The sequence below is a fragment of the Mirounga leonina genome, unplaced genomic scaffold (assembly GCF_011800145.1).
Source record: "Mirounga leonina isolate KUSES-001 unplaced genomic scaffold, KU_Mleo_1.0 Mir_151, whole genome shotgun sequence".
NCBI lineage: Eukaryota > Metazoa > Chordata > Mammalia > Carnivora > Phocidae > Mirounga > Mirounga leonina.
Genome location: NW_023270377.1, coordinates 98368614 through 98376675, shown reverse-complemented (window position 1 = coordinate 98376675; position 8062 = coordinate 98368614).

Sequence of the window (8062 nt, the reverse complement as noted above, 5' to 3'; positions counted from 1 at the left end):
GTTAAATTGGTTATTTTCTGATGATAAAATAGCAGTTAACCCTTATTCTTAAGGCTGGGCACCAATCATTGGGCCTAAGTGATTTGAAATTATCTGCCCATGCATTCACAAGCGATTGTTCAATTTTCAGTCTACAAAAAAATGTGAAAAGAACCCACCCTTAGGTAAGTTGATTTCACAGTTGAAACATTAGAATCAGTATTGAGAAAGAATTAGCTCAGCTTCAGAAATTCTAACAACTTGTAGTATAAATGGTTCACTGATTTATTCAATAGATTTCAACAAACATTCATTGTGGGCAGGGCACTCTGCTGGGCACTGTAGTCTGAAGTCAGGGCTCATTTGACCTCATTGTGAAAAAATGTAGGTGGATCCAATGGATACTGGTTTAAAAAAATTTTTTTTTATTTATATACTTTTTCCTTTTGCATGGTCAGTGGAGGGGGGTGGGGGTTAAAATCTCTGTAAGTGGACATTCAGGGCACAATTCCAAACTTCTCATTATATTAGTGCTTGGCAGATGACCAAAGATTTCAAGGGAAATTCAGATCACTAAAGGAAAAAAAACAACCACCACAAAACCCCCAAACAACACCCATGAAACTGTAAGGAAGAATCCAGTGGGGTTCAGAAACAGGAATACATATCTTCTAGTGGGTTGATACTCAGTAGTGTAATTTCATGGGGGATTGAGGGTGGTTTTGCCAATAACTAGCTCTGCCATTAACTTAGAGATTTCATTACAAAATCTCTCAGTGTCTGGGGGTTTTGATTTCCTTATCAGAAGAGATTTCTGTTAGGAAGGTCCTCTGACCCACATTTGCTGCCCATTGTGCTGGTCTCCTGCCTTCTGCTGCCTCATGTACAGATGAACCTGGCCTCTGTCCTTGTTCTCCAGCTCCATCCATTCTCCCCTACTCAAGGGCATTGCTTCAGCACTAATCTCCTCTCTTTAACACTCTTTTTTTCCTTCTCCTGGATCATACCCAAGAGCCTACAACCTGCCATCCGATCTCCCATCTTAAATAACAACTCCCATATCTCTCGTCTCTTCCAGCTCTCACTCTATTTTGCCTTACAACACCACTTCTCAAAGTATGCTTAACACTTCCTGAGCTCCTCCTTTCTGCTAACTTACAGCAAGCTTTCACCTCTGATGCAGCAGGGAACTGCTCTCTTCAAGGGCATGATGCTCAAACTTTCCCAAATCCAGTGCTCCATTTTCCTTCCTCATCTTATTTAACCAGTTTCTCAGCACCATGTGAAATAGTCCTTTACAACTTCTATCTTAAAGCTTCTTTTTCTCACAGCGTGTAGGTCACCCCCTTCCCTAGATCCCTGCCTATCCCATTGGCTCACTTCTTCCTCCCTGGATCCCTTGGACCTGGATCCTCTTCCTGAACTTTAAAGGTGAGAAGGTCCCAAGGCTTAGTCCACCACCTTCTTTGTCTCTTTTCATTCCCTAGGTGAGCACTCTGTTCCATGGGTTGAAGACCTACACTAAAGAGTCCTCCAAACCTTGAGGTCGTGACTGACTATCCGTTTCTCACTCATCCACAGCTGAATGTGTCAGCAAGTCCTGATGGCTCCTACTCTTTGACATGTGTAGAAACTGACCTCTTATTCCCATTATCTTGACCACCCGGCACACCTCTGTCATTCTTCTGCTCTGTGACCTTGGTCATACCTCATCTGGACTGCTGCAAAGGCCTCCCGTCTGATCTCCCTGTTTCCACTTTTCATCTTCTTACGGTCTCCTCTCCATGGCTGCCTGAGAGATCTTTCAAAAGGTAAATCTGATCATGTCACTCTCTTGTCTAGAACCCTCTAGTAACTTCCTAGCACACTTAGAAATCCCATGCCTTATGTTCTACAAAGCTCTGTAATATCTGTTCTTTGGCCACATCCCTCGTTTGATCTCCTTTACTCCCTGAACCTGACAGGGTTCCAAGAAACTGCACTGAATGTTTTTTGCACTGAGGGTTTGCTCCCTTTGGAGAACACTTCCCACATCTTGGAGGGGGCTCACTTTCTAACTTCATTTAAGTCTGTGCTCTAATATCACCTAATCAGAAAGGCCTTCTGTGGTCTTTCTATGTGATACCACCTCTACTCTCTATCTACTTATCCTGCTTTGTCTTCCCACACGAATCACTCACATAATCTATATTTGTTTATTGTCTCCCCCAGTAAGATACAAGCTTCATGGGATCAGGAACTTTGTCTCCCTTAATTCATCCCTGTATCTTCAGTACTTAGAACTTTGCCTGGCATATAAGACGTGCTCAATAAATCTTGACTGACTGACTGATATAATTAATGAGTGAGAGGATTAACGAGCAATTGACTTCAAGAGACTTGGCTACTAGAGAATGAGGTAATATATTTGTTGTATCCTTTTGGATCGTAATTTCTGGGGCTGGGTAAATAGGTGGGTATAGGGAATATCAGAGGCAGCCTTTCAAATTAGCACTGATTCACTGATAATAGTTATAATAGTTAACAATTCTCTACTGCTTACCGTTGGCTGGATGTTCTAAGCATTTACATATAGTAATCTTCACAACAAATTGATGAAGATAGTTCTATTATTAGTCTCTTCTCCACTTAACAGATGAAGAAACTGAGGCACAGGGAGGTAAGTGACTGTTCAAGCTTACATAGCTTCTAGGGTAAAGATTTAAATCCATGTGCTCTGACTTCAGAGGTCACTATCTTGACCGCTGTGCTGCATTTTTGGACTAACAGAAAAGTGGTCACACAAGGAAAAATCTTCATTAAGGTCTGGTACTACTGACATGAGAAGCCGAGTGGTGGCTACAAACCTGTCTTTCTAGCCCACAATGGAATCTTCACTGGATTCTTTTTTATAGAACTATCTGGACCATCTTGGCTGAATCGGGGTGGGGGCTAGGCTTCCCTTTGTGCCCCCTGGTGGGCCCTGACACATCTTTTTGGTTAATGGGCCCTGGAGAGTCATGGTGGCATGGGGTAGAAACAGCATGGATTTGGAGTCACATAGACCTAATCATGAACCTGTCATTCCTCTGCTCTGTGACCTTGGCAGGAATTTTCCTTCTGAATCTCAGTGTCCTCTTCTATAAAATAGACTTAATAATACTGACCTTGCCCAGCTGTCACAAGGTTTAGAATTCATGTATGAAACTTATATGCCTGGGACATGGTAGGTACCCAAACAATCACAGATCTATTATTATTTATAATAACAATCCTTGACAAAATTGTCATTATGACCGAAAGTTATTTAAGGTGTTCTTTTCCTTTTGCTTTGAGCTGGTTCCTCTGGCAGGGCCTTACTGCTTGCAGTTTTCCCCCTGGTTGTTCAGGATTCAATTCGCCAACATAAAGTACATCATTAGTTTTGATATAATGTTCAATGATTCATTAGTTGTATATAACACCCCGTGCTCATCACATCATGTGCCCTCCTTAATGCCCATCACCTGGTTACCCCCTCCCCACCTCCCTAACCACAACCCTCAGTTTGTTTCCCTGAATCAAGAGTTTCTCATGGTTTGTCTCCCTCTCTGATTTCTTCCCATTCAGTTTTCCCTCCCTTCCCCTATTGCACTATTCCTTATATTCCACATGTGAGTGAAACCATATGATAATTGTCTTTCTCTGCTTGACTTATTTCACTTAGCATAATCTCCTCCAGTCCCATCCATGTTGATGTAAAAGTTGGGTATTCATCCTTTCTGATGGCTGAGTAATGTTCCATTGTGTATATGGACCGCATCTTCTTTATCCATTCATCTGTTGAAGGACATCTCGGCTCCTTCCACAGTTTGGCTATTGTGGACATTGCTGCTATGAATGTTGGGGTGCAGGTGTCCATTTGGATCACTACATTTGTATCTTTGGGGGTAAATATCTAGTAGTGCAATTGCTGGGTCTTAGGGTAGCTCTATTTTTAACTTCTTGAGGAACTTCCATACTGTTTTCCAGAGTGGCTGTTCCAGCTTGCATTCCCACCAACAGTGTAAGAGGAAAAGATTTTATTTTTATTTATTTATTTGAGAGAGCAAGAGAGAGCAGGAGTGGGGGGAGGAGCAGAGGGAGAGGGACAAACAGACTTTGTGCTGAGCCTGGAGCCCCAAGGGGGGCTCAATCCTATGACCGTGAGATCATGACCTGAGCCAAAAACAAGAGTCAGACACTTATCTTTTCAACTAAAATACATATTTAGCACTGGGCACAGAGAGGGCAGTTACTAAATACTTGTTAGGTAATAAAGATATGACCTTGAACAGTGGAATATCCCAGAACTTGCTTCCATTTATTGGGCGCATGTTGGATCAGATCCCATTATCTCAAATTGTCACAATGAGGATTGTACCATTTTATCTTCTTTACAAGATGGGGAAACTGAGGACATTTAGCAAGTGATCTTCTAAAATCACCCAAACACTATGTGGTGAGAGGCCGAGTGACTATCTGACTCTTAAGTCAGTTGCATGGCCCTCTGTCTCGTCAGGAGGAAAAGCACCTGTGGGATTCGGGAAGCCTTACCCTGTAGGCCATGGTCATACGCCCTGCAGTATTGTGTCCTTGGGGCCCAGCTGCTTTGAGGCCCGGGGGTAGAGCAGTGCTTATGGTCAGAGGGATGTGTACCAGCACGTGGGAAGGATTTGATGAAAATATAGATGTGCACAGGAGAAGAGCATGTGTGCAGGGCTAAAGAAAACCATCTGAGGACGTAGTCTGGTTCAGGCTGGAGGCAAATCTCTCCCAAGTGGCAAAAGACCAGGAAGGAGAAGGCCAACATACTTTGGTTCTTTCATACCCCTGCAAGCTGTGAATATTGTAGTTAAGGACAGTGAGAGGTACACGGGAGGGAGAGGCTCTGAGGAGTCTGCAGGAAGGTGACAGGGACACATGGCGGTGCTCGTGGCATTGAGGGGGCATCTGACAAAGTGGACCCTAGCAGGCTTTCCCTCTTATTCCCACTGCTTTGAAACAGGAACCTCCATTACAAGTCTTATCTGAAATGCGGCGTGGAGAGCCCTCTTGTTTAGATCAGTGTTTCTCAGAGTGTGGGTCCCTAACCAGCAGCAAATGAATCAGCTGGGAATTTGTCAAGAATGCAACTTTTCGGGTCCCAGTCCAGCCCTGCTGAATCAGAACCTGGGGGTGGGACTCAGCTGTCTGGGCCTTCACAAGGGTGAAGGGTGATTCTAATGTTCAAATTTGAGAAGCCCAAGTATATGCCATTCTCCTGAGATTGTAATTCTCTCCTTCCTGTGCTCTAAGTTATTATCTGTTTTCTTGTATCTTTCCTCATATATTAGAATTGTCTCTATTTCTCAAAGCCCAATTTAATCCCTCCCCTTCCTGCAGCTTTCTCTGGACCCCAGCCCTGAGATCAAAGCATCGCTTTCATTGGTGACCTTGCATTCTGGATGGTTTTTCCTTCCTGTGCAAATGTCGTCTGTGTCTGGGCTCCTCTGGAAGTTTCTTGCTGTTTGTTACACTTATTTGTAGTCCCTACAATTCCTTGTACATAAGAAGTACATAATAAACGCCTTGCAGTGACTGATGGAGCACTGAGCCTAAATATTTTATTCCTGACTATCCATCATTTTACATGCCTGTGTGTAACATAAAAGTGGAAGAATTCTTCTGATAACGAAGGGGAAATCTGTTTTTACTTTGTTATATTGCTTCTTGGTCCAGAAAGGATTTAAGGAGGCTTAAAATGCAACAAAATAACATATATTAGAAATAAGAAAGGGGGGAAAAAGGCAAAGGAAGGTTAGGGACATAAAATGGATTCAGGAGCGAGACTAATTCAAAAAAGCTGCTACTTAGTACAGTACCCTGACTATAGACCAACCAAAAATAGCTCTTAGCTTTCTTTCTTTCTTTTTTTCTTTTAGCTTTCTTATCAGGGATTTGAAAAATAATGGCTTTTAAGCTACAAACAGAAGTCAGAATAGATTTGCCTTTCGTGAAGTCATATAAACCCCAAAGTTATTTCCTAGCTCCTTTGCCTGCCTTTGGATTGGCCAAACAATTCAAATTGCCAAGAAGCCATTCTACATCTTTTTGAAAGAAGATTCCAGAACATGATGGTCCTCATCACTGCAGATGGCAACGTGGTCATTATTGTGAAGAAAGACAGCAGAACCTTTCGCCTTCTCTACCTCTCAGGGGTAGGGAGACATCCCGAGGGAAGCGATCGTGTGGAGGGAGAGGGCCCTGCCTCTGTGGCGCCGCTGCCGAGCAAGGACACGTGGCCTCTGTCTTGGATACTGTCTCTATCATCAGCAAAAGCACTTATTTTTTTTTTTAATTTTTTTATTCTTATGTTAATCCCCATACATTACATCATTAGTTTTAGATGAAGTGTTCCATGATTCATTGTTTGTGCATAACACCCAGTGCTCCATACAGAATGTGCCCTCCTCAATACCCATCACCAGGCTAACCCATCCTCCCACCCCCTCCTCTCTAGAACCCTCAGTTTGTTTTTCAGAGTCCATCATCTCTCATGGTTCGTCTACCCCTCCGATTTCCTCCCCTTCATTCTTCCCCTCCTGCTACCTTCTTCTTCTTCTTCTTTTTTTTTTCTTAACATATATTGCATTATTTGTTTCAGAGGTACAGATCTGAGATTCAACAGTCTTGCACAATTCACAGCGCTTACCAGAGCACATACCCTCCCCACTGTCTATCACCCAGTCACCCCATCCCTTCCACACCCCCCACTCCAGCAACCCTCAGTTTGTTTCCTGCGGTTAAGAATTCCTCATATCAGTGAGGTCATATGATACATGTCTTTCTCTAGCAAAAGCACTTATTAAAGTGATTGGGTACCTGTGTTTGTTAGAGCTATTTTTGGATGACAGTAGCAGAAATTCTCTTGAACTAGCTGGGACACAAAATGGGAATTGATTAGAAGGATAATGGAGTGTTTCCAGAAATGTGCAGAGGCCCAGGGATGGACAGGAAGCAAACATGAAGAGCTGTCAGGAATACTTTTATTTGGCCCCTGTCACCGTTGCTTCACTGGCTACATGGCTGTTTCTTCCTTCTTAGCAGATTGGCTTCGTCAGAGCCCCAGTGTACAAGGCAGGGGACAGGAGCCACCTTAGTCACCGTATCATGAATTCCAGTCACTTGAAGGAACTGTAAATTGCTCTTCACACCAAGTGAAGACTCTGGATCAAGTGTCCACTCCTGGTCCACTAGATAGAAATAGATAGAAACTCTCTGCCCAGGAATCTGTTTGAGAGCTGAGACCCTAACTTCTGGAGAAATTCTGGTTCCTGCATTTAAATCATGACAGCATCTCCTATTTATATGTGAAGTGTCTAGTTATTTTCCTACACATCAGTTCATGTCATTCTTGCCATGCTTCCATAGGGGGAAGGAGACTGGCGTCCTCTGTCCATTTGATATACAGGGAAATGAAAGTCCTGAGAATTGAAGTGATTTTTCCACACTCACACCGCTGATCACCAGCAAGGACGATTGGGTGGTCAAAAAACCATTTTGGACCTGTCTCTGATAGTCACTGATTTGTCATTTCGTTAAACCTCACCTATCCTCATTTTCCTCATCTATAAAATGGATTAATGATTCCATCTGAAGGCAGCATGGAGGGATTGCAAGAATCAAATAAGTGCTCCTTGAATCTGATTGATCATTAGAATAATATAGGGATCTTTAAAAAAAATATATAGATCCCCGGACTCCAACTCTGTATATTCTGATCCAGTAAATCCGTGGTAGGACCCAAATATGTGTTCTTATGAAAGTCCCTAGGAAAGTGTGATCAGTCTGGATTTGTTAATCCTTCAACAGCTTCAGAAAATAGTCCATACTTTGCACAGCCTGGTGTGAAAGACACTATGACCAAAGAGATGGAGGGAGAATAACCTCCTCTGAATTACATTCTGTCCTAGATGCAAATTGCTTTCTCCTCTAAGATTATTTAGAGCGATTACTAAAGAATTGTGGAGTAAAACGGGCCCCCATTCTAGGAGAGGCCTATGTGTTTGAGTGCGTGGGTGTGTGTGTGTCTATGCGCATGCAT